Consider the following 27,609-nt stretch of genomic DNA (forward strand, 5'->3'; position numbering starts at 1 on the left):
AACTCCTCCATGGGGCCTAAGGGAGCGTCCTGCCCCTTGGCTTTTCAGCTCCAGAGTTGTATTTTCCCCTTTACGGATACTGGGCCCTCCTCCCTCTTACAGTCAACAGCAGCATCTTCCAGTCTCTCTCTCCAACGATCCTCACATTTCTTTCCCTCTTAAAGGACCCTTGTGATCACATCAAGATCACTCAGATATTCCAGGCTAATTTCACCACTTCAACATCCTTTACTTACTCACATCTTCAAAGTTCTTTTTAACATATGTGGTCCCACTCATATATGTTCTCAGTCATAAGTGGGTACTAAACACTGGGCACACACGGACTCCAGAACAACAGACACTGGGAACTGATGAAGGAGGGAGGGAGAGAGGGAGGATAAGAGATGCAAAACGATCCATTGGGTACCATGCTAACTCATGGGGGGTGGGCTCAACAGAAGCACAAATCTTGCCTTCACACAATATGTTTACGTAAAAAATCCTCACATGTACTTTAAGATTTGCAGGGGGCCAGCCCCTGCAAATTTTGGGGAGTCCCTTGGAAGATGTGGTGGCGTCAGTGAATCTGTAGGGATAGATATTAAAAGAAAGAAAGATGGAAGGATAGATATAAAGAGGAAGAAAGAGAAAGAAAGAAAGTGGACAACTGTTCAGTGAAATGAGCAGAAGCCGTTTATTGAAAGGAACAGCAGGTATTTATCCCCAAATTTTACACAGGCAGTCTCACAAGTCTTTCACGTGAACACAAAGCCAGGTGCGGGGGGGCATCCCCCACCCACCAGATGCTTAGGTGTGAGGAGGAACAAACCCCAAGATTGTCTCATTGTTCCCTTTGCTAGTTAATGTTCTTCAAAAGCAGTGTAACAATCCTTACTAGCCTAATGATGTTCTGATAATCAATAACTTCTAAAGCTCACACAAAACCCATGATGACTATCTTAAACTTTACTATTTACACAATGCTATGGAAGCTCTTAATTATAGCTTAAGCCAATTTCCTAAAGAATGTGGCCCAGTCCAAAGACCACACTGGGCCCTACAGGATGTGGCCCAGTCCAAGGTCCACGGTGGGCCACCTTTTGGAACAATAGACTACAATCTCTTAACAAAATGGCTATTCCAAAGTCTTATATGTCTATCCTAATTTCTATGAAAGTTTTCCAATTCTTAATTCTAATATATAAAGCTGATTAGTAGCGGCAAAGCTTCTAAAACCTAAATGTAAATTGTAAATGTACTAAGGCAAAAACTTCGATAGTAGAAAGTGGAGACGATGAAAATTCTTAAAGTTAACTATATTCTTATTAAACCTAAAAATATTATGATTGACTATGTATGAACTAACATGATTCGTAGCATGACCTATTCTACAATACCTTCTATGAATAAAATAAATTCAATTTCTATAATAGGTAGAAAAGAGACCTTACACTAACTGTAGCTAAAGCCGGCCTAAAAGAATGCAGCCCAGTCCAAAGTACATGCTGGGCTCTCAGGAATGTGGCCCAGCCCAAACTCTGTGCTGGGCCACTCTCGAAAATCATCTTCACCATTGAAAAGCTGCAAACAGCTCTCCTTAAGTATATTCTTTTAAATCTTACACAGAAGCTTGTACCGTATAAAAGGCTCCCAAATGTGACCTGAATTTGAATTATATCTAATACCTAAACCGAAACCGCAGTTTATGGGAAACAGGAACAATGGGTTTCTAGAGTGAGCCATGCCTGTCACAGTCACAGAGCCTTCAGCTTAGGCCAGCAGAGTTCCTTTAGGTTATTTGTGCTGCATGGCAAAAGGGGGAGGAAAATGGGGTCTACGGCTCCCGAACACGTCCTAGCGGTCTCGAGGTCCACGGCCCTCCCTGATCCCTAACGCTCAGTGGGCCTCCGTGGCCAGCTCCCAACAATGATTCAAAATATAAAAAAAAATGCGATACCATGGTTTAGGATGTGGACTTTGTGGAGAGTCATGGGTGACCCAAGCAGTCCTCGTTTGAGCGTCACCCAATTAGTGCCTTTAAATCTCTGCTGTATGGAACCTATCTACTGGATGGTCATTCAGACAACCTCTTCATCTTCCCTCCTCCCTAAAATGAAGTTCTCAAGGTTGGATGTTGTGCCTGGCTTCCCTTGGAAGAAGATGGAGGGAGAGGAGAAAGGCAGATGAGGAAGAAATATAGGAGACAAGTCCCTTCCTTCTGAGGAGGGAAAAGGCAGGGGAGGTCTGCCTTGTGGCATAAGAGCAAGACAGCTCCACTCTGCCTCCACATATCTTTGAGCACTGCTACTCCTGATGCCCCACATCCTGCTGAGCTCTTAAGCTTCTCGGGGTGGCTGAGTTTAGCTGAGAGGCTTTTTTCTCAGAGCTCAGAAGGAGAAACTCATTCTATAGAGGAAAGATTGTAGTCCTCCATTCCATTCAAGATGAAGTTTTTCTCACACCTGATAAATTAGAGCAGGACTGACCTAAGGGCCTGTCTTAGCAGGTTTTCTATTACTATAACAAAATACTTGAGGTTGGGTAATTTATTAAGAAAAGAGGTTTATTTGGCTCACAATCTGGATCAAAAGACCAACTTATGGAGCCTGATCTGGTGAATCCCTCATGGCAGAAAAGAAAAGAAGAGGAAGACTGTGAAGAAATCACATGGTGAGTGAGAGAGCAAGAGAGAGAGAGCAAGGAGATTAAGATTCCCTTTGAAACTTGTTTTTTGGGGAAGTAATCTATTCCAGCTAGAGGAAGGACTCACTGAACCTGCGGGGTGGGATTGGGGCACTAATCTACTCATGGTGATTTGCCCCTATGACCCAAACACCTCTCACTGTTGTCCAGCAAGAGCTGCGAGGATCCCAGGTGGGCATATGGGTCTGACTGCTGGGGGAGGGTGTCAGACCCCAACAAGCTCTTCTCCCACAGCACAGATTCTTCCTGTCTCTCTGGTTGGCTACCCTGAGGGAACAGGCCATTCTCAACACTGCCCAAACTGTTATTTCATGGAAACTACTGCTCCTGACCCTGGGACTTGTTCCAGCATCACGCCCTTTATACATTCCCCCAGCCTCTGCCAGCCTCTCTCTACCCAGGCCCTGCTTCTTCTGCTGAATGTGAGCAAGGGTCTATCTGCTATCCCTCCCCATTTCTAGCCCAGGGCCATTCTGCTATCCCTCTTCCATTTCTAGCCCAGGGTCTATCAGAAAGATAGACCTTTCTGGAGCCCTCTGCGTGTGTAATGATGCCTGTTCTGCTTCCTTGAAGGGCCCTTCTCCCAGCACATCAATGTACTTAAGACTTTACTCCCAGACACTGGACTAGTTTTGCCCTGCTCTGAGATGAGGCAGGGAAGAGGCAGGCTGGACAGTCAGTGACCAGTCAGGGGTACAATGGGGACAGGAGAGGATTGAGGCAAGAGAGTGAGATGGGAACATCCTAGGCATAATATTCAGCAGGTTTTCTGGAATCAGGTGGTGGAGAAGAGCTCAAGCTGGCCATGCTCAGACAGCATGGGACAATGAACACTCACCCTCATCACTGACTCCAGGACCCAGGTGAAAAGAGGGAGGTTAGCCATGTAAGTGAAAATCTCATTGGATGGAAAAGGTAGAGATCTGAGAGTGAACAAAGAGGTGGGGAAGGTGGACAAAGAGGGGGAAACTGAATATCCAGATAGGAAGGAATGAACTTGCACCTTACTCTACACCTTAAACAAAGTGGGGAAAAGTGAATAGAAGAGTTAAAAAACAGTACACAGAATGGCAGAATAGGTTTGCAAATTAAATGAGAATATTATATAGAGAATTCCTACACTCAATCACAAAAATATAACAATCCTGTTTAACAATGGACAAAGGACTTGAGGAGACACTTCTGCAAAGAAGATATGCAAATGGTCAATAAGCAAAACTGTATTAGTCATAGGAAAGTGCAAATCAAAGCCACAACGAGATACCACCTCATACCATTTAGGAGGAGTATAATTTTTTTGATGTTACATAACCAATGTTGGACAGAATGTGAAGAAATTGGACTTCTTGTGAATTGCTGATAGATGGAAAAGGGCATAGCCAATTTGAAGAGCAGATGTGTGGTTCCCCAAAAATACAGAAACACAATTGTTATATGATCTGACAATTCTGCTCCTAAAGAACTTGGAATCAAGGAATTAAACAGATACTTGTAGCCCATGTTCGTGGCAGTATTATTCATAATAGTCACCACGAAGAAAGAGCCCAAGTGTCCATCAGTAGATGAATGGTTACACAAAAATGTGGTTTACACAAAAATGTGGAAGAGTATTCAATCATCAAAAGGAATCAAGCTCTGATACATGATACAGCAGAATAACCTTGATAACAGTAGACGAAGTGAAATAAGCCAGACATAAAAGGACAAAGACAGGTGGTAGATAGGCAAATTTATAAAGCTAGAAACTTGATTAGAGAAAGTAGATTAGAGATTACTAGAGATGGGGGAAGGCAGAATGGAGTATCATTGTTAAAGGTTACAGAGTTTCTCTTGAAATGATAAAAAGTTTTGGAAATAGGAATGATGTTTATAAAACATTGCGAATGTAATAATGCTATTGAACTGTACAACTAAATTTGGTTAAACTATCCACATTTATTTTCTGTATGTTTCACTAACGTTAAAAATTAATATACACCAAAACCAATGAATGGTAAATAGATAGATTTCATGGCGGGTCATATTATCTCAATAAAGCTGTTTTTCTAGAAGGCTTTTGCATGGACTGTTCAGTTTTTTCTTCAGGAGTAAAAGTCAACACGATATGTAAAATTAAGTCAGTATCCAACTCAACTTTATCAAACCCCAGAAACAAGTGCCAGGGTAATCTTCCCACAGGAGAAATTGCTTCAAGCTGCTGCCATAGAGATTGACAAGCCCCTCCTATGCCTTTGTTCTGCCTATACACTGAACCAGGAAGCAGCCGAAAACAAAAATATCAATTTCTGTTTTAAACTGACACCCAAAACTGAATTGAGTGCATTCACCATGATGATCTCCCCAGTCCAAATTTTACTGATTCCTACTCACACTCATTCATCCAATCACTGGGTATTTACTGGGCATTACCATAGGCACCATCCTCAGCTTCAAGCTATGGGAACTATCAGGGCTTAGAAGTTCAGTTACAGCCTTCCAGAAGGTTTTAGTGGAGGTGTGTGGATACCAAGTAAATGGGAAAGATATCCACTTGTTAATTCATCTTGATGAGGCTGTGCACGATTTTCTGAGTTAAGCTGACACTCTACATCCAGCTCTATATTCTGCTTTGATCACTTTGCTATATGCTCCACTCATGTCATTAACATTCTCTGTGAACACCACTTCCATGATTGTGCCACACGTAGCCACAGGGTTTGTCATTCACTTTCTCCCAGAAGCTGAACTGGATAGTGAGGTTTGCGTTTATGCAAATAGGGGCAAATGGTCATTTAACACATGGTCCAGCTACGTAGAAGCACCAGGTAAGACAAAACAAACAAGAAATGCCTCCTGGAAAGTTTAGGGGCTGCCACCTCAACTGGGGGCTCAAGCGAATCATTGACTCATTTATGTGAGTGGTTAACTGCAAAGTCTCTGAAGCCAGACTGCCTGGGTTAGACTCCTGGTGTGCCTCTTGCCAGTTAGGGGACCCTGGACAAGAAACCAGCCTCTTTGTGCCTTAGAATTCTTGTCTACAATAGGAGAGTTTTTAAAACTTTATTTTGTTGCACCAAAAGAAAAAAAAACAGTTCCTTTAAAAAGTGGGCAAAAGACATGAACAGACACTTCTTAAAAGAAGATATATGGGCAGCCAACAGACACATGAAAAAGTGCTCAGCCTCAATCATCATAAGAGAAATGCAAATCAAAACTACATTGACCATCATTAATAAAACAAACAACCACAAATACTGGCGAGGATGCAGAGAAAAAGGAATGCTTCTACACTGCTGGTGGGAATGTAAACTTGTGCAACCTCTTTGGAAGACAGTGTGGAGACTTCTGAAAGAATTAGAAATTGACCTCCCATATGACCCAGCAATTCTCCTATTGGGAATATACCTGGAGGAACTCAAATCATTCTACAAGATACCTGCACACGTATGTTTGTTGCAGCTCTATTCACAATAGCAAAAACATGGAACCAACCACGTTGCCCATTGAAGCTGGACTGGATTTTTAAAATGTGGTACAATGGAATATTATGCAGTCATAAAGAAGGACAAGTATATGGACTTCACAGCAACTTGGATGGATCTGGAGCCAATCATACTCAGTGATCTATCACAGAAACAAAGAACAGAGTGCCATATGTTCTCACTCATAAACTGACCTTGAACAATTATAATACTATAAGAAAGGAACTGGCAGTAGTGGGAAACTGTCAGGGGAGGGGGGTTGGGATTGGCAGTTGAGGGAAACTGCTAGGGGAGGGATGGGCATACCTCATCCACAAGGGTACCTGCATAATCAATGTTTGAATACCTAACCCTGAATTGTGCCCCACATCTTTATAATACATAAAATAAAATAATAAAAAATAAATTTAAAAAATAAAACTTTTGTTTTGTAAGATGATTTGGGAAAGAGCATGTAAAGTTCTCTGTTCGGTTCTAGAACATAGTGAGTGCTCACTAAATTGGCCACATTGTGAGCCCAACTCAAAAGAACAAGTGAGTGCTCAGAGAGGAAAAGAGTCAGAACTAGAATTTGAAGCCAGGTTCTCCGATTCCACAGCTTTCCCAATGCAACCTCTCACAGTGTGGGTGAAAACCAGATGCTGAGACAAGCAGGGAAAGAGTTAGGGTCCAAAGTCCCGGTGGGAGGGATGTAGCAGGCAAAGAGAACCACAGACCTGGAGGAAATCTGGACAAAGTGGTGTAAATAGTTGCATGGACTTCAGTCTTTGGTTTTGAACAGGGCCCAGGATCCAGAGGAGAAAGAAAAGAACTCTGCCGCACGGGTTGTTTAAAAAATGACCTGTCACAAGGCAGTGCCAAAGGGAGAGTATGGGGAATAAGACCAAAGTATTTGACAGAGCAGGGCATGGATTCCAAAAATTCCTACCAGGAATATCTGTTGTGTTTTACTTTATTTATTTATTTATTTTTTGAGTTGGAGTCTCACTCTGTCACCCAGTCTGGAGTGCAGTGGACACTCCCGGCCACTGCAGCCTCAACCTGCTGGGCTCCGGCGATCCTTCCGCCTCAGTCTTCCAAGTAGCTGGAACTACAGGCGCACGCTACCACACCCGTCTAATTTTTGATTTGTTGTAGAGATGAGGTCTCTCTAAGTTGCCCAGGTGGGTCTCGAACCCACGGGCTCAAGCAATCCACTCACCTCGGCCTCCCAAAGCGCAGGATTACAGGCTCAGCTACCGAGCCCGGCTGTGTTTTTCTTTATAATGCTGAACATTAAATATGACCTTAGAGGAGACAATCATGAAAAAAGGGAGAGTCAGGAACTTGAAGATGTACACATTCCTATTGCCCTTCCTCTATGTATAACCTCCATGATTTTATTGGCTTCTGACCCTGGCACTCTCCACCTGGTGACTCCTCTTCATCCATCAAGATCTTATCCATTTTTAAAATTTCTCCTTCCCCATCTGGACATTTCATACCTCCAGTAAAATCTTAAGATTGTTTTTTGAACTGATTTAATTTTCTGCCATTAGCCACTAGACTATGAGCTCAAGAAATATTTGCTGAATAAAAGAATGGCTAAAATATTGAGCAGTCCTATGAGGTATTTAGGATAAGGATTACGAACCTACCTTACAACAGAAGAAGCTGAGGCTTGAGCCTCCTGAGTCCAAGTAGAGTGCTCCATTCTCCAGCACGGGCACCCTGTTCATGAGTGATGAGGGGACTCAGACAAGTGCATGAAAACACTTCTGAGGCAGTCAGGATAGGTCGTATTGGAGACCAACACAGAAGCAGTCTCATCCCACCTTCCACTCTCACAGGCTATTTCACATTTGCCACGTGATTTTACCTCTGTGTAATCAGTTTGTCATCACTGAAATTGGAGTGATAATAAAACCAGCCAGACCCACTGAATATTTTGTAAACTAGACTGGGAATTACAGTTGGGGGTTCATGTCAGTTTTTCTTGCAGCTATGGCCTCCACCTAGCATACTAGCATACTGCCTGGCACGTAGTAGGTGCTCATTAAATATTTGTGATTAATACTGTGGTGGGGGCACTGTTGTGTGCATGGTCATTACCACTGACAGGTGAGGGAGGTTTCCTCTCACCTCTTCCCCAGATGGATCCTCCACAGTTCTTCAACTCTGGACGCTAAGGTCCAAGCTCTAACTTCCCACTTCACCTTTCCCACAGGTGGGTGGGGTGGAGGTGGGTTCCTTTCAGGAAAGGGCAGAGGTGAGCAAAAGCAGTCAGGGACAAGAAGAGGCAGCCAGTGATTCAGCAAGTGCTGCACTCTGATTGTCTCTGTGCTGATCCCTATGCAACTCCTGGGCAGCGTCTCAGGGCTCCTCCAAGCATTCTCCCTGCTTGTCCTGCTGCTGCTGCTGCTCAAAGCAGCCCAACTCTACCTACAGGCAGAGACTGCTCAAAGCTCTCCAGCAGTTCCCCTCTGCTCCCATCCTCTGGCTCTTCAGGAACAACCGGGAGGACAGGGAGGACCAGGACACAGACTGCCTGGCCAGCAAGTGCTTAGGGTACAGTGTTGATTTTGTGTTGAGCACATGACTTCCCCAGAACACCCAGTCTACCTCTCCAGTCTAGGTTCACCTCAGCCACAGGGAGCTCATTCCCTCCCAAAAAGCCTGCACTGCTGGTGCTCAGCTCTGTCACCCACGTGATCCTTATACAGATCTAAAGTCTGTCCTGGCAGCCCTGCATGAGAGGGCAATGGCTGATCCTTCCTGGGGCTCCTCCTCTTTAGACTGTGCACCCCCAGCAGCCTAGGTTGTTTTTTTTTCTTTTCTTTTCTTTTTTTTTTTTTTTGGTCCCACCTCTCCCAAACCAGTTGTTTTCAAAGAACAGAGCTTCTAGATTAATCAGTCACTTAATGCTGTCCTCTCTGCCTGGTTCCAAGCTTACCTGGGAACACAGACATCAGTCTAATGAATATGAGTGCTTTGGGGTTCACAGCTTGTGGGGACATAGGCAGGAATCTCAGAAGGTGTCAGGCTAAAGGAAAAGAGCTCACTGCTGGCATGAGTGGCAGAGGTCAGATGTACAGGAAAACCAGCTAACTTTGCCTGAGATTGGGACTTTCTGAAACCCTGACAGTCATGGGCACACAAGTGGACACAGCCTGCATCACATCCTCCACTGAGGGACACTGAGACCTGAGTTGTACCATTGATCTGTTGATCTCCCAGCTCTCCCACACACCTGAACCAAGAGCTCCTTGGAGTCGAGCATATCACGCCCTCCCTGTGTCCCAGCCCCAGCAAGAGCCTAGAACAGCAGGAGGGTTGCCTCAGGTGTGTGGAGAGACTGAGGAAGGAGGGAAAGGAGCATCTCCAGGGCTGGGGAGGGGAAACACCAACGACCCTGCACTGTCAGCACTGGGGGCTGGGGGCAAAGCAAGGTAAGGGGCCACATGGAGAGGGGGTTGCCAAGGGGTTGTGGTTTGAACACACTTAAGAAGAGACAGAGGTTGCATGGAGCTGAAGTGTCTGACCCCTATCGCTTCTCTAAGGCACATGACTCACCCAACAGGGGACAGAATCTGGTTTAGGCCAAATCCTGGGGAGACAACAAGATCACAGTTCAGGTCATCAAAGACAGTTCCAAATCCCTAACCTCTGCTGATCTGTCCAAAATAAGCTCCCTGGGGTAAAGATTGCCGTTCACTCCAATCGAGTGACAAGAACTATATCAACGTTTTCACTGCTATGTTTTTCGCCCTTTCGTCTGTCTCCCCTGGTGACAGTTTCAAAATACCCAGGAGATGCAACTGATTAAAAGATGGGTTGAGACAAGCCTGTTTCCATTGGATATGGCGGAGCAAAGCCCACCTCCTAATCTATGGCCCTGAGTACACGAAGGTGATTCCGGGGAGATCAGGTGAGAATGGAACATCATCTGGGTTGCAGCAGGTCTTCCCTCTTGAGTACACATTCCTGGGTCTGTAAAACTCCAGAAGAAGATGGCAGTTCAGCCAACAATTCTAAACATCCTGGCAATTATTCTCTCGGGGTAGCCCAGCATAAGGCAAACAATATGGATTTAGTATCGAACATTTAAAACAGTTCTTTGAGGCTGGATTTATTTACTCTTTTCTCTCTCTCTTTCTCTCTTGTAACCAAATTGAAGTGAACCGAAATGTAAATTACCCCATAAGTAACACAAGTTGCATGTCCACACTGAATCATGATTGGAACCTCTAATTCTGCCTGCTTGGATCATGGGAAGGCTAAGGCCAAGAGAGAAATGCCCAAGGCTGTATTTTACTCTCTGGCATGGAGGACTTTGTCCATGTTCCTGGTCACTCTCCTCCTCGTTCTGTGGGTGTTCTGCTGTGGAACACTGAGTCTCTGTCCTTTGCCCACACTGACTTTAAGAATAAAAACGGAAGGAGATTGGAGAAAAGTGGGAGGTGATGTGTCAAATGACCAACTGAGAGATACTAAGAACTGATGGCAGTCCATAGTCTGGGCCACAGCTGCCTTAAGGGCTGCCTTCTGTAGTAGCTCCAGTTCCCTGTAAAGCCCTTTCTTACTTTTCAGACCCAAAAACTCATTCTGTCAACAGATTCTTGGTTCCATGGGTTGGTACATACTATGGTCCACATGCCAGTTGTACTTGACAAGAGCTTTCTCTTTGGCTCACAGAGAGCAACAGGTGATGGACCAACACTGCCATGGTCCTATATCTAAATTAAACCTCATCACCCTTCTTCTAACAAGACCTTCATCCCCCTCCTAATATTAGTGTAAGTCCTCCTGATTTCACCTTATTTCACATCAACTCTCAGTTCTCTCCAGGCATCCTCAGCCTGACATTTCCTTAAGTTCCTACTTGACCTGCCCCAACTCCTCTTAAATTTTTCTCTTACACCTGGTGAAATCATATGAATGTATATATACTAGCCCAATTAGGACATTCATGAGCCTGAAATGCACCCCACTCATCCCTATATTCTGTCTGCCTCCAACATACACACACCCATCTATGGCCAGGGTATATTTTGTTCCTGTTGAATGGGGAATCGTGGTTCCAACATCAACAGCTGCTGACACCAGCCTTCCACTGTAACATCCTCAAGCCTTACGTGGGGTTCATGGCAGGCTCCGTCTAAGTGATGCTGGTGAGTTCTTCTATATCTTCATTCCCCACACCCACTCTCAGCTCACACTCTCACCAATTCCACTCTTAATTCTGTGTGTCACTGACAGTTTTCACAAAGCCACAAAGAAAACAGCCTCAGGTCACTACTATAAAAGTAGAGTTCCCCAGAAGTCGATGGGAAAGGAGAGTATCCAAAAATCGGGTTGGATTCAGGTTTTGTTCACCATCACAGGACCAGATGGTCATGGTGGATACAAGGCCCATCTCCTCCACCTTGAAATCTTCACCATAGTGAACTTAGGAAGTGGTCATTCTCACCGGACACAAAGACTCCCTGACCTTGGCTGGCCTGGAAAATGGCGGCTTCAGTAGCAGGACAGACATGCCAAGATGTCACCCAACCAGGTTCTGGCCTGGGGTCCAACACTTCTGCATGGATTTGAGTCACCCACAAAGTGAATTAGACACCAAGTATACATTCTCAGATCCATCCCTGCCATACTCCCTCCTCACATCAGGACTCTGGTATCTCACACAACTGTGCTCAGCAAAGATCGGATGGGTGAAAAGGGATTAAAGTCCCTGATGTCCTCCTTTAGGAGGGCCCATGGTGACCCGAAGGCTTTCTCTGTGTTGACACTTTTCTTCCTAAAGTGGAGTCCTATCAATTCATCAGAACAAGCTCAGTCCTAAGAACACTGAAAAGTCTCCCTATTACTTATCTCTGACAACAAAAAAAAGGTTATTCCCTCCCAGAGGTCATAACTAAATCTCAAACTTCAAATTACTTCAAGCTACCGTGGGTGGCTAAAGCTAAATTTGTGTTAAAATTTTATGTGAAGTATGCATCAGTTTACAAACACTGGCTTCACAGTCCCAATTTCTACTATGCATCTTCTCCAGAAAGTGAGAGATCCAACACAGGGCATCTGGAGGGTCAGAGGAAAACCTACCCTTATTGTTGAGAAGTTCTGGGGAAATCAGTAAGGTTTACAGGACAAATGGGAGGAGCTCATCAGCCAGGAATTCTCTCTGGAGGTCTTTCAGCACGTCTTCTTGATGACCCTGGACACCATCATGAAACGTGCCTTCAGTCACCAATGACAGTGTCCAGGTGGACAGGTCAGTGATGCCCTCATCTGCAGTGCCCTTGCCCTTCCCAACCGGAGTAGACATTCCTGAGAGGTAGGTGAACCAGTTTAGGGACTCACCTCCACATAAACCAGATACAACCCCCAACCAAGCTCTAATTTCAAACCAGACCAATCCTGACTCAGGCACAGATCCCTGATCCCTAGTACAGGTAAACTCTGGAACCATTACTAGGACATAGATACCTCATCCTTGGCATAGGTAGACCCTGGAAATCATGACTCAGGCATAAATCCCTCATCCCTAGCACAGGTAGACCCTGGAAACCTGGCTCACCCACAGATCTCTTTTGTCCCGTCTAAGTAGACAATAAATACAATGACTCAGGAACAGAACAGAACACTCATCCCTAACTAAGGCAGAGCCTGGAATGTCATACCATCTTATAAAGGCCTGAGGGTCACAATGACTGTAAAACAGAAGAGACAGGTGCCTCAGTGCTGCTTAACCACTTTGGAAGCTGTCCTCACCCAGACCCCACTCTGCCTTCAGGTCAATGGTCCCCTAGATCCTGGTTTCTTCTCCATTTTCTCCCTCAGGAACTCTCAGTCCTATATCTGGGCTATCAAGGATCTGAACAACCTACTTTTTTCCTGTGTGAGAAATGCCTTTTACCAGAATGACACTATTTACAGCCTGACACCTAATGGCCACTGGACCCAGTATGCCTACCAAGTCACCCATCGGCACACAGTCTCTGTCTCCTCCTTTAGTCCCCTTGCCTTTACCAGGGAAAGTCAAAGAAGCTGGTCCCGACTCCTAAGGCAGGAGCAAGGACACATTCAGGTGGAGACTTCCTTGAGGCAGAGACTGGGAGTTGAGGTGTCTGTTAGGATTTAGGTGATGTGTCACCACATAGAGGTGGTTGAATGAGACACCATCCCATCAGAGTTTGAGCAGAGTCTTCATGGACTGTGCCACTTAGGAGAGGCCTGATCTCCCTCACATATGCTAGAACTCCCTCCCCTGACACAAGCACCCACACCACACTCCTGCTGAGTCTACCAGGCACCAAGATGGGGGCACGTGGGCAGCTGGGCCTTCTGGGGATTACTCTCAGCTCTTCCTGGTAACTCCTTTTCTGGGACAGACCAACTAATCCCCCTAAGGAAGGCTCGCCTCCAGGAGGAGGGGGAGCTGAAGAAGATCAGGAGGAATAGGCATTTGGATTTCCTGGACATTCTCCTCTTGGCCAAGTGAGTGCATGTAGGAGAGGCCTGAGGTTCAGCCCAGAGGCACAGAGCAAGAGACAAACCTTGCACTCTCGCTGTGGCTTCCTCCAGATGGAGAATGGGAGCAGCTTGTCAGACAAGGACCTCCGTGCTGAGGTGGACACGTTCATGTTCGAGGGCTACAACACCATAGCCAGTGGCATCTCCAGGGTCCTCTATGCTCTCTCTGTGAACCCCAAGCATCAGCAGAGGTGTCGGGAGGAGGTCCAGAACCTTCTGGGGATGGAGTCTCCATCACCGGGTGAGTGAGTACTCAAGAGATGGGAGAGACCTGCCCTCTTCGTGGGGGAAGATCCTGCTCTTCCCAGGCCCTGACCACTCTTCAGGATGGGTTTTGATGCAGGGAGCACCTGGACGAGATGCCCCACACCACTGTGTGCATCAAAGAGGCAATGAGAATCTACCCACCAGTACCAAATATTGGCAGGGATCTAAGCAAACCCATCACCTTCCCTGATGGACACTCCTTGCCCAAAGATAGGAACTTCCCACACTCACTCATCTAAGCTCTCCACAGGCTCACATGGAGAGACAGACATCTTCGTGTATAAAATGCTTTGCACACTACCTTAATGCTATGTTAGCCTTCAGATGTGTCCTTGAGAGGACTAGCCTAAAATTCTATTCTCTCAGATGTGGAGACTGGAGAAAGAATCCGATAGGGGCAGAGGGAGCTGTGGTTCTTTCCTAATGGGGTCAAGACAAATGAGGGCGTTCAGGAGTCCAGTGTCATGATTCACCTGTTTTCCAGTCTCTAAGGAGCCCTCAGGTTGATGGCAGAGAGCATCTGAGACCCCTGCAGTGCTCAGAGGCCACCAAGGCTCAACCTCCCCTGGTTGTCATGTACTAGATGTGTGATCATAGGCAGGACAGTCCACCTCTCTGAGACACAGAATCTCATCTGAAAAGAGGTGATCAGAGAAGATATTTCTGCTGAAGAGGATCCGGCGAAAAGGGAACGCTTCTACACTGTTGGTGGGAGTGTAAACTAGTACAGCCTCTGTGGAAAACAGTGTGACAATTCCTAAAGGATCTAAAAATTGATCTTTCGTACAACCCCGCAATCCATTTACTGGGAATATACCCGGAAGAACTCAAAACACACTCTATAAAAAAGATACCTGCACACGTATGTTTATCGCAGCATTGTTCACAGTAGCAAGAACATGGAACCAACTGTGCTGCTCATCAAAAGAGGACTGAATTTTTTTTAATGTGATACATATACACAATGGAATATTATGCAGCCATAAAGAAGAACAAAATCAAGAACTTCCGCAGCAACCTGGATGGACTTAGGTAATACTGAGTGATGTATCACAGAAAAAAAGAACTGAGTAGCAGGTGTTCTCACTCATAAGCGAACCTTGAACAATTATCATAATACTATAAGAAAAGAATTGGCAGTAGCAGGAAACTGCCAGGAGGGGTGCAGGGAAGCAGAATTGGCAGTACTGGGAAACTGCCTGGGGAAAGGATAGCACACCTCATCAACAAGGGTATCTGCATTATGATCGTTTGTATACCTAACCCTGAATTCTACCCCATACCTTTAAAATAAAAAGAAAGAAAGAAAAAGAAGAAGAAGATCTTTCTTGGAAGGTTGTTCTATAAAGAGTTCATGTATATTCACTAACAGCTCATGGAAGGTATTTGGCAAATATGAATTGTCACTAGACTTGCCCCAAAGAGCAGTGCTCTGAATCTGTCTTGCTTCTCATTCCTGGATTCATGACTTTTTGCTTATCTTCTGAGCTCAGGTGCTAAGTCAAACCCACTCCATCTACATAGTGGTAGGATCATCCTGTTCAAAGCGAAGGTCTGTGGTACCCAGGTCTTTTCTTTATGCACTTATCCCTGCTGGCTGGAGGGCCAGGCACTCTCATGAAGGTGATCACTCTTCTCTTTCTCCACAGGATTCAGTCATCCTTTCCATTTATGGCTTTCACCACAACCCAAAGATGGGGCCAAACCCAGAGATAAGGGGACACCGAGAGGAAGGTATGAGGTGACCCCTTAGACCAACACCTTCTTCTGCTCCTGACCCTGAGCATCCTGCCCCCTCATGGATTGGAAGCATGTCCCTCCCTATCCTAGCCCTGCTGCTCTCTCTGCAGGTGTTTGACCCTTCCAGCTTTGCACCAGGTTCTGCACGACACAGCCATGGCTTCCTGCCTTTCTCAGGAGGATGAAGGAGAGCTGTCCTCGTGTTACTAGGGTGGGAACATAGGGGAAGTCTTGGGGCACACGCCAAATGTTTGTGACCTTGTATGTTCATATGTAGCATTTTAGCTGTGACCTTGGATGTTGATGTTTGTGAAAGGAGACCTGGTGTGGGCGTGTCTTGTACAATAGAATGTCGGGGTTTTTTTTGAGTTGGAGTCTCACTCTGTCACCCAGACTGGAGTGCCCTGACCGCTGGGCTCTGGCGATCCTTCTGCCTCAGCCTTCCAAGTAGCTGGAGCTACAGGCGCGCGCTACCATGCCCGGCTAATTTTTGACTTATTGTAGAGATGAGGTCTCACCAAGTTTCCCAGGCGGGTCTCAAACCCGCAGGTTCAGGCAATCCACTCACCTCAGCCTCCCAAAGTGTGGGATTACAGACTGAGCCACCGAGCCCGGCTTATAGAATGTGACATTCCAGGGCAACCATGGAGTTTCTGCTCTCTCTGCTCTTTCCAGTGGCCACACAGAAATCACTGTCCATGGGTGTATTCTGGTGTTTTCCTCACTCTAGGAGAATGACTTTTCAATATTAGATTTTCTCTGGTAAATTCAACTCCATGTGTTTGCTTTTCTCAATGATTAGAAATACTAAAGAGTCTATTTTTCTCTCCTTACACATTCTCAGTGCAGCACACTAGCAGAAAAACTGTAATTTGTTAGTTGGCCACAGAATGAAATCCTTGAAATCTTTGCATCTGTTTAGACTTGAGACTCCTTGCTAGTCCTACCTTTTTTTTTTTTTTTTTGAGTTGGAGTCTCACTCAGTCGCCCAGACTGGAGTGCCGTGGCCGCTCCCAGCCACCGCAGCCTCGACCTGCTGGGCTCCGGCGATCCTTCCGCCTCAGCCTTCCCAGTAGCCGAAATTACACGCATGCGCTACCACGCCCTGCTAATTTTTTGATTTATTGTAGAGATGAGGTCTTGGTGCCCAGGCAGGTCTCGAACCCGTGGGCTCAGGCAATCCACTCACCTCAGCCTCCCAAAGGCACGGGATTACAGGCTGAGCCACTGAGCCTGGCTGCTAGTCCTACCTTTTAAGCCATTGGTTAACATATCCCTTTGCAGAAAGTTAAACTAAGGCGCATCATCTCCACATTTGCTGTCTTGCCCAACAAATGTTTACTGCATGACAATGTTCACATGTCTACTTTTTCTTTTTTTGTTGTTGTTCTTTTTTTGAGTTGGAGTCTCACTCTGTCGCCCAGGCTAGAGTACGGTGACATGCTCACGGCCACCAAAGCCTTGCCCTGTTGGGCTCAGGTGATCTGCCTCAGCCTTCAAAGTAGCTGGAACTACAGGCACATGCCACCATGCCCGGCTACTCCTTTTGATGTATTGTAGCGATGAGGTCTCACCAAGTTGCCCAGGTTGGTCTCGAACCCATGGGCTCAGGCAATCCTCTCACCTTGGTTGCCCATAGTGCTGGGATTATAGGCATGAGCCATGGCACCTGGCCTGACGTCTACTTTTTCATTTGGCAAAATTCTGCACATAGAATGGGATCTCTATTCTGCAATCCAATAGCTCATACAGTACAATGTTGACAAAAATCATAAAAGTGAGAACAATAGTCTGACTTTGAGGGAAACCACACTAAATAGTACATGATACATAGCACTTGTAAGCTCCTGGTATGTTGAATATGAAGCATAGTTGAAATCGCTGTGAGCTGGACTGATACATGCCACTATTACTGCGGTGCAAATCCTCAGAAATGATATAAATTGTTACTAGAACAAGGTTTTACTGAAAAAACTATTCTGTAAACACTTCCAATGCTGAATCAGCTTCACAGAACAGACTTTCAGGCTATTGTTCTTGCAGAACCCATCTTTTCCAGCACTGATTTATCTCAGGATGAGTACTTCCCCCTAACGTTGTCTGCAAATCATGGCTATTGCCACGTGAGGACAGGAAAGTATTTAGTAGCTCAACTGTCAGCTAAGAACTAATACTCTCAGTGCATCTCATTCTATTTTATTCATTTTTAAAACTTCGTTACATCTTTCATATTCAAAAGTATTTGTTAAGTCTATTTCTGTGGGCCAAGTCTTGTGCAGCGCCATGGGAAAACAGAGATAAAAGGCATTATTCCTGCCTCTAAGTGTTCAGTCAAGGATAAAAATGGTTGTACAGAAGCATATTACTACATTCCAGACAGATATCATTTCTTCATTCATCCTTTCATTCACTCATTCACCCACTGAAGGGCACTTGGAGTGTCCACATTCCTGGTGCTGTCCTACACATTGGACTATGACTGTCTATAAATAAAGTTCAAATGCCTTCGTTGTCCAGGAGGAAGAGGCACAGCCAGCAGGGGATGAGAGCCACTTGGTGGGGATGTGGCAGGCAAAGGTGGAGGGAGGACATTCTCAGTCTTCTCTAAGGGAACTGGTCTAGGAAGTGGCTGGACGGGTAAGAGGCAGATGAGACAACAGCCCGCAGAGGTCTGGGCTGACAGTTTGGGGTCTTTGGACACTGTTCCACCCATGCTGAAGAGTATGGGAGGTCTGAGCTGGATGGTGGCTTCAATGTGGATAAAAGCAAAGCAGGGACAGTAGTAAAGTCTAGGTGAGAGACAGAAGAAGGGCAAGGAGGGACTCTTCTGGACTAGAATTAGAAGGCTACAGTTGCGAGGGCACTAAGGGGGAGTGAAGGGATTCTGGACCATGAGTGGGAAGAAGGTGGGGTAACACTGAAGCCCACCCATCCAGTGCCCCTCCAGGAAGCTTCCTGGGTGCCCTTCTGTGTGTCCCCAGACATTGTGAACCACTGAGAGTGTGGCCCACACTAGCCCTACAGTGACCTGAACTGGCCTCCACACTGAGGAACCAGAAACTCTCTGTGGAAGAGTCAACAAACCAGTGATAATTCTGTAAACCACTCATGTAATTGCACCCTGTGCCTTAGAGCACTGGAACTGTCCTGATAGAGGGGCTCCTGCCCGCTGAGAGCAGAGTTAAGAGATAACCCTGAAAGACGGGTAGATTTGTCAACCCTCAAGGGAGACTGTACATTGAGGCTGGTGTAGAGGTGTGTGTGGCCTGTGAGAACAGGGGGTCAGGCCTGGGCCCATGAGTGAGGGCCCTTAATGCCCACCTCTGGGTTGGAGCTCAGGAGCCAATACCTGCCCAGCTCAGAATGGAGCCTGACATCACTTCTCAATTTGCTGTCCATCCCTGGTTACATCTTTCATATTCTAGTGGCAAGGATTCAGCATTCTCAGTTTGCTGTCCCTGCCTGGCTCAGAAACTGCATCGAGAAACAATTTGCCATGAACAAGCTGAAGGTGTCCGTGGCCCTGACCCTATTCCACTTTGAGCTGCTCCCTGGTCCCACCAGGGTCCCCATTCTCATACCTCAAGCTGTGTTGAAATCCAACAATGGGATCCACCTGCATCTCAGGAAGCTCTCCAACCGTGAGGGGACAAGGACGGGCTCTGAAGGCCACCACCTGCCATCCTGTCTTCTCGTCTCCTCCTCCTGTCCTCTGCTTGTCTGTCCACATCCTGTTATCTATCTGCCCACCTGCCCTCCTTCCTACCTGCCTGCTATCCTACCTGCTGTCCTCCAGTTTGTTTGGCCTTTTCTCTGTCCCTTCCTCCAGTCTTTCTACCTGTTTATATACCTTTTTCCTACCCACCTGCATCACTGACTGTCCACCGACTCCTGATTCCCTGCTTGTCCTCCAGCCTCCATACCTGTCTTATTCCTTCTGCCTGTTTGGACGTCCTATCTGAGTTTCCTATTGCTGCTGTAATAAACTACCACAAAAATAGTCATTTTAAACAGTAGAAATTCTCTTACTGTTTGGCAGTCAAAGTTATAATGGGTTTTATTAGCAAAAGTCAAATTGTGGACAGAGCTAAACCCTTCTGGGGACTCTAGAAGAGTCTTTCCCCTGGCTTTTCAGCTCCAGGGCTGCAATTTTTTCCCATTTTGGGGCATAGCCCCTTCTTTATCTTTAAAGTCAATAGCATCTTCAAATCTCAGTCTCTTACTGTCATCACCCATATTTCCTCTTACATGGACCCTTGTGATTACATCAAATTTGTTCGATTAATCTAGGATAATTTCACCACCTCAACGTCCTTTACTCACCTCTTCAAAGTCCTTTTGACATATGCAGTTCATAATCACAAGTTCTATGGTTTAGGATGTGGACACAATGGGGAGCCAAGGATAAGCCTAGCACAGGCCCTATTTGAGTGCCATCTGATCTGTATATCTCAATCCGTCCTGTACGGCAAATGCCTACCTAAATGTCATTAAGACCACCCGCTAGTCCTTGAACCTGAAATAAATTTCACAAGGTGTATGTAGTGGTCTGCTTCCCTTAGGAGATAAAAAGGTAGAGAGGAGAGACCAAAGGGCAGGAAAGACAGATAAGACAACTCCCTTCTGAGGAGAGAAAAGGGAGATGAGGGTGCCGTTTGGTACCAGGACCCCAGAGGGCCTCCCTGGTCCAGCTCCCATACATAGTCACATGCTGAGTGATTTTTGGTGACCCACACCCTCCAGTTCTTAAGGTTCCCATAGTAGCTGAGTTTAGACAAAGATCCTTTCTCCAGGAGATCAGAGGGAGATCACATCTATAGGAGAAAGACTGCAGTCTTCTATTTCATTCAAGATGAAGCTTTTCTCACACTAGATGAATTATAGCAGGACAGAGCTGAGGGCATGCCTCAGTGGGTTTTCTCTTGCTATACCTAATGCTGGGTAATTTATAAAGAAAAGAAGATGCTTTGGCTCACAATTCTTGTGACTGTAAAGTCCAACTTTTGTCAGGTGAAGGCCTCATGCTGCCTCTACTCATGGCAAAAAGGGAAAGTGCAGAGAAGGACCAAGTGCAGAGACCACATAGAAGCAAGACAGGAAGCAAGAGAGAGAGAGAGAGAGAGAGATCAAGTAAACAAGACTCTTCTTAAGCCCTGCTCTCAAGTGAATCAATCCAATGCAGCTAGAGCAAGAAGTCACTCAAGCCTAGGGCCGGATGAGGAGGATCAGTCTATTCATGAGGGATCCACCTCTATGACTCAACACTTCCCAATAGGCTCCATCTCCCAACACTGCCCCACTGGGGATCAAGTTTCCAACATAGATTTGGGCAGGGACAAATCATGTCCCAGCTGTAACTGGGCACAGCCCCAATGAGCCACGGGAAGGAAGCCCAGCTTGGCCACATCGCCAGGCACCTGCCACCCTCCCTCACACATGGGACCCGCAGGCTCTTCAGGAGGCTCATGCATGCACAGCTGTCCAGCATGGGCTGTGAGGAGCCCAGGTGGGCATATGGGTCTCACCACTGAGAGAGAATGTCAGACGCCAAGCAGTTTCTCCCCCACAGCACAGCCTCTGGATGGTCTCCTGCCTCTCTACCTGCCACCCTGAGGGAACAGCGATGTCCTCAACTCTTCCCACCTGGTGACTACCTGGGTGCTGCTCCTCCTGACCTTGGGACCTGTTCCAGCACTTGCCCCCATATGTGTTCCCCAGCTTCCCTGGCCTGGTGTCCCTGTTTCTGCCAGCCTTTCTCTACACTAACCCTGCTTCTCTTGCTGGATATAAGCCCAGGTATCCCTCTCGTCCCCCTCCCATTTCTAATTCAGAGGCCTGAATGTCAAGGAAAAACCTCCCTGGAGTCCCCTGCCTGAGGTGAGATGCCTTGTTCTGCTTCCCTGAAGGATCTCTCCCCTAGTTGGTGGCTGTAGCCAGGACCCTCTTCCTACTTCCCCTGCCTTCGAGGTCAGTGGGTTAGTCCAGCACTGCTGCGGGAAGAGGCAGGAAAGGGCCAGGCTAGACACTTAGACCTTGACCAGTGGGTGAAGGTCAGGGTTAAGCAGGAAGGAGAATGGCCTTGGAATGTCCAGGACACAACATTTGGCAGGATCCCCCAGCATCACGTGTTGATTAGGGCATTTGATCTCACTCCCAATATTGCCTTTAGTATTATGGGTGAAGAGAAGTAAACCAAATATGCTGTCTTAGTATTCAGGCTACGATAGTGAAATATCATAAAGTGAGTACCTTATAAACAACAAAATGTATTTGTCAAAGTTCCAGATGCTTTTGGAAATTCCAAGAACAAGTAACCAGCAGATTCAGTGTCCGGCAAAGATACACTTCTTGGTCAGAAATAGCATGTTCTGACTGTGGTCATATGATGGAAGGGGACAAGGCAGCTATCTTTGGCCTCTTTTATAAGGGCACTAATCCTTTTCATGAGGTCTCTGCCCTCGTTGTCTATTAAATTCCCAAAACTCCACTTCATTATATCATCAGGTCAGTGATTAGGTTTCAACTTATGGATGGTGGAGGAACACAAACACTCACACCATCGCCTAAGGGAAAAAGTCAGTGTCCCGAATGTCAGAGGAACAGAAGGTGGAGACCTGGAAGTCATCAGAGATGGCAGAAAGTTGGGCAAGAGGAGGGTTATATGTAAGAGATTATATACACTGCTGCTCTTGATTTTTGGATAATGCCCAAGATTTAGGAAAGAAAGAAAAGAACTCTGGCCCCATGGATTGTATAATGATTCACCTATCATGACTCAGAATAAAAAAGGAATGTTGGAGAAAACCTTTGGGTGGGTAGGTGGCAGGTCTGGAAAATACTCATGGCCTCTGGGATAGCTGGTTCTGTGGAATTCTTTCTTAAATACATTTTATATGATCTCTCTTAATTCTGGACATTGGATTTGATTTAGTGAAAGATAATCATAACAAATCTGAGGGTGAGGGATACAAAAATGAACCTGTCCTCAACCCTTGCTCCTTCATGTAGGATCTCCAGGATTTTGTTTATACCCATCCGTCTACCTAGCTGTCTCCACCTGGTGAACTCCTACTCATCCTTCAAGACCCCATTTTTCTCTTTTAGTTTCCTCTTTCCCCAGCTAGACACGTAACCCTTCTAATAAAACCTTATGGTTCTTAATAGAACTAATTTAATTTTCTGACTTTAGTCACTAAAATATGAACTCAAGAAACATTTGCCGAAGAAAGAATGACTAAAATAATGAGCAGTCCTATGACGTATTTAGAACAAGGATGATTATCGTAACTTACAAGAGAAGTAGCTGAGGCTCAGACACTGCAAGTTACTAGCTACGTGGATGGTAAACACCTGAAACTTGAGCCTCCTGAGTCCAAGGACAGTGCTCCAACCACCAGCACCGTCTCCCTGGTCATGAGAGATGAGGGGACTCGGACAAGCCCATGGAAACACTGGAAACCACGGAGAAGGAGTCCAAGACACCTCTGCCTCTCACACAAGATTTGCTCCGACCACAAGATTTTGCCTCTCTGTGATCAGTTTCTCATCATGAAAGTTGGGGTGATAATAAAACCAGCCATGCCTATTAAATGTTTGGTAGAGTAGCTGTGAATTCCTTGAAGTAGGGATCATGTTTGTTTTCCTTGCAGCTGTGTCCCCCTCCACCTAGCATATAGTCTGGCACATAGTAGGTCCTCATGAAATCAAATACTTGAGGGTAATCTAAAGAGGAGAACGTAGCTCTGTGCATGGCTATTACCACTGATGGCTGATGAAGGTTTCCTCTCACTATTTCCCCACTATTTCCCCACTGAATCCTCTATGGTCCATCAGATCCGGATGCAGAAGTCCAAGTTCTGTCCTCCCCCTTCAACCTCCCCAGAGGTGTGTGGGGAAATCTTCCTAGGACAAGGGAAGGTGAGGACAAGGGCAGTCAGGCACAAGCAGTGGTAGTCAGTGATCCAGCAGGCTGTGCACCATGAGTGTCTCTGTTCTGAGCCCCATGCAACTCCTGGGAGGCATCTCTGGGCTCCTCCAAGCGTCCTCCCTGCTCGTCCTGCTTCTGCTGCTGATCAGGGCAGCCCAGTTCTACCTGCAGGTAGAGGCTGCTCAAAGTTCCCCAGCAGTTTCCCTCTGTTCCCGGCCACTGGTTCTTCAGGCACAACCGGGAGGTAGGAAGGAGCTGCAGAAGGGACTGGGAGGATAGGAAGGACCAGGGCTCGGACTGCCTGGCCAGCAAGTGCTTAGGGTACAGCGTTGATGTTGTATTGAGCACGTGGCTTCCCAGGAATACCCGGTCTACCTCTCCAGTCTAGGCTCACCTCAGCCACAGGGAGCTCACTGGGAGCCCGCACTGCTGATCCTCAGCTCTGTCACCCACGTCATCCTTATGCAAATCTGAAGTCTGTCCTGGCAGCCCTGCATGGGAGGGTAATGGCTGGTCCTTCCTGGGGTTCCTCCTCTCCAGGGTATACACACCCCCAGCAGCCTCAGCTATTCTCAAAGAACAAGGTTTCTGGATGCTTCCCTGCCCTAGTCACTCAATGCCATCCTCTCTGCCTGGCCTCAAGGTTGCCTGGGAATACAGGTGCCAGTCTGATGCCATATATATCCTTTGGGGTTCACAGTCTGTGAAATCATAGGCAGGAATCTCAGAAGGTGTCAGGCCACAGGAAGACAGTTTACACTACTCGGGTGGGTGGATGAGGTCAGGTTTATGGGAACGATCTACTTGCTTTGCCTAAGACTGAAGAAGTTCCAAAAAAGGTGATTTCAGGACTGAGATGCTGACAGTCATGGACACACTTGTGGGGCACGGCCTGTACCACATCATCCAGTGAGGGGTACGGACGTCTGAGTTGCACCATTGAACAATGTCTGTTGACCTTCTGGCTTACCTCCCGCACAACTGGACCGGGAGCTCTTTGGGACCGAGCACATCACCCCCTCCCTGTGCCCAGGAGTGTAGAGGACTGAGGAAGGAGGGAAAAGCAGCAGCTCCAGGGTTGAGGAATCAGTAAGGTTCAAGCCCGTCCTCCCGCCACAGAAAGAGTTCTTTGGCCTGAACTTCCCAGTGGAGGTTTTTCAGCGTGTATCCTTGACAGCCCTGGACACCATCATAAAATGTGCCTTCAGCCACCAGGGCAGTGTCCAGTTGGACAGGTCAGTGATGCTCCCATCTGCAGGCTCCTTTTCCTTACCAACTGGAGTAGACATTCCTGAGAGGCAGGTGGTTCAGTTTAGAGGCTCACCTCCACGTGAGCCAGATACAACCCTGACCAAGCTCTAATTCCAAATCAGACCAAATCCTGACTCAGGTACCCATCCCTCAAGGCCAATCCTGAAAACCATGACTCAGGTGTAGATCCCTGAACCTTAGCACAAGAAGGCCCCAGTGATTCACACCATTTTTTAAAGGCCTGAGGGTCACAAGTGTCTAGGACAGAAGAGACAGGTGCCTCAGGGCTGCTTTCCCTACCTCAAAGGCCGTCTTCACCCAGACCCCACTCTGCTTCCAGTGGTCCCCTACGCTATGTCCCTTCTGCATTCTCTCTCTCCGGAACCCCCAGTCCTACATTCAGGCAATTGGAGACCTACTTTTTCCCCCATGTGAGGAGTGCCATTTACCAGAATGACACTATCTACAGCCTGACCCTGATGGCCACTGGACCCAACATGCCTGCCAGCTTGCCCATCAGTACACAGGTTCTGTGTCCTCCTCTTGTCTCCCTACCTTTACCGGAAAAAGCCAAAGGAGTGGGACCTAACTTCTCAAGTATAAAGCCAGGTCCTCTGGTACCCCTGTAGGAGCTGGGACAAACTCAGACTGGAGACTTCCCTGGTGCAGGGGCTGGGAGCTGAGATGTTAGGGGACAGGTGCTGTGCAGGGGTTTACCTGGGTCATCACATGGAAATAGTTGAATAAGACTCCATCCCAGCAGAATTCGAGCAGAGTCTTCATGGACTGTGCCACTGGGGGAGGCCTCATCTGCCTCACATGATGCTAGAGTTCCCACCCCAACCCACACACCCACTCATGCTGAGTCTACTAGGCATCCAGATGGGAGCAGGAGGGCAGCTGGGCCTCCTGGGCGTTGCTACACTCTCAACTGTGCCTGGTAACCACTGTTCTGGGACAGACCGAGTGATCCAGCTGAGGAAGACTCGCCTGCAGGAGGACAACGAGCTGGAGAAGATCAAGAAAAAGAGGCACCTGGATTTCCTGGACATCCTCCTCTTGGCCAAAGTGAGTGTGTGTAAGAGAGGCCTGAGGCTCAGCCCAGGGACAAACCTTGCACTCTCACTGTGGCCTCCTCCAGATGGAGAATGGAAGCAATTTGTCAGACAAGGACCTCTGTGCTGAGGTGGACATGTGCGAGGGCCATGACACCACAGCCAGCGGTGTCTCCTCAGTCCTGATCTGTGGCACCCAGGCCTTTTCTATGCACACCTGCCCCCTGTTGACTGATGGTTCAGGTTCTCCCTGGGTCTGATCACTCTTCTGTCTCCACAGGATTTGTAGTCATCCTGGGATGAGGGGATGAGATGACCCCTCAGGACCAATACCCTCTCCTGCTTCCAACCCTAGGCATCCTGTCCCCTCATGGGTTGGAAGCAGGGCTTAACCCCTACCTGCCCTGACCTGGCGCTCTCTCTGCAGGTGTTTGACCCTTCGCACTTTGCACTGGGTTCTGACTGACACAGCCAAGCTTTCCTGCCCTTCTCAGGAGGATCAAGGTAAGGTGTCCTCATGCTAATTAGGTGGAGATCTAGGGGGGGGTCTCTGGGCATATGCCTGATGTTTGTGATTCTCTGTGTTCATCCATAGCATCTTCAGTTGTGCCCTTGGATGTTGGTGTTTGTAGAAGCTGACCCGGTGTGGGCTTGTCTCGTGCTATAGAAGGGGGCATTCCAGCCAGGCTCGGTGGCTCAGCCTGTAATCCCAGCACTTTGGGAGGCCAATGCGAGTGGATTGCCTGAGCCCATGGGTTCAAGACCCACCTGGGCAACTTGGCGAGACCTTGTCTCTACAATAAATAAAAAATTAGCCGGGTGTGATAATGTGCCTGTAGTTCCAGCTACTTGGAAGGCTGAGGTGGAAGGATCGCTGGAGCCCAGCAGGTCGAGGCTGTGGTGGCTGGGAGCAGCCACTGCACTCCAGTCTGGGTGAGAGAGTGAGACTCCAACTCAAAAAAAAAAGGGGGGGCATTCCAGGGTGACCATGGAGTCTTTGCTTCCTCTACCCTTTCCAATGAAATCACCCAGAAATCACTGTCCATGAGTGACTAACACATTAGTGTATTCTGGTGTTTTCCCCACTTTAAGAGTACGACTTCATGAATTATATTTTTTGTGTAAATCAAATTTCATATTTTGTGCTTTCAATGATCAAGAATCATAAAGAGTGGAGACTTCTCTTCCCATACATTCTCAATCCACCCCATTCTTTCTACTTAATTTGTTAATCCTGGAATCACTAAAGCAAATGTTTAACGTGCATATGTTTTTTTCCAGATACCTTGCATGTCCTAACTGCTCAGTCCTAGGCTCAAAAGGTGAAGTAGCCCCTTGAAGAAAGTTTTACACCAATATGTCTCATATATTTCCAGTCCAGCCTCATACAAATGCTGATGACATGTTAATATTCACTTTCCAATTGCAACTCCCCCAGGTGTCAAAGCTTGACATATGAAGTAAGATCTATATACCTGGAAGTTACACTTAGAGTCCACATAGTCAAAAAAAATGAAGGGCAATAAACTTCCTTTGACAACAAAACCACTATTTAGTATGTGGTCTCTAGTGTGAAAATGCACTTGAAATAGCAGCTCATCTGGACGGGGCACTCTATAATGGCTGCTGCACAAATCCTTGAAGGCTGCAGGAATTTTCCAGTGAATTATACATTACCATAAACTTTTATCTTTTTTTGAGTAGGAGT

At 46.8% G+C, this 27,609-nt stretch overlaps 2 pseudogenes; both read left to right on the top strand.

The window, feature by feature from the left end:
• Window positions 1-8,226: 8,226 nt before the first annotated feature.
• On the top strand, window positions 8,227-19,545 carry LOC103259624 (annotated as a pseudogene).
• Window positions 19,546-23,646: 4,101 nt separating this feature from the next.
• LOC103259625 lies at window positions 23,647-26,367 on the top strand (annotated as a pseudogene).
• Window positions 26,368-27,609: the final 1,242 nt, after the last annotated feature.

The sequence above is a fragment of the Carlito syrichta genome, unplaced genomic scaffold (assembly GCF_000164805.1).
Source record: "Carlito syrichta isolate Samal-C Ts95f unplaced genomic scaffold, Tarsius_syrichta-2.0.1 Scaffold302919, whole genome shotgun sequence".
Taxonomy (NCBI): Eukaryota; Metazoa; Chordata; class Mammalia; order Primates; family Tarsiidae; genus Carlito; species Carlito syrichta.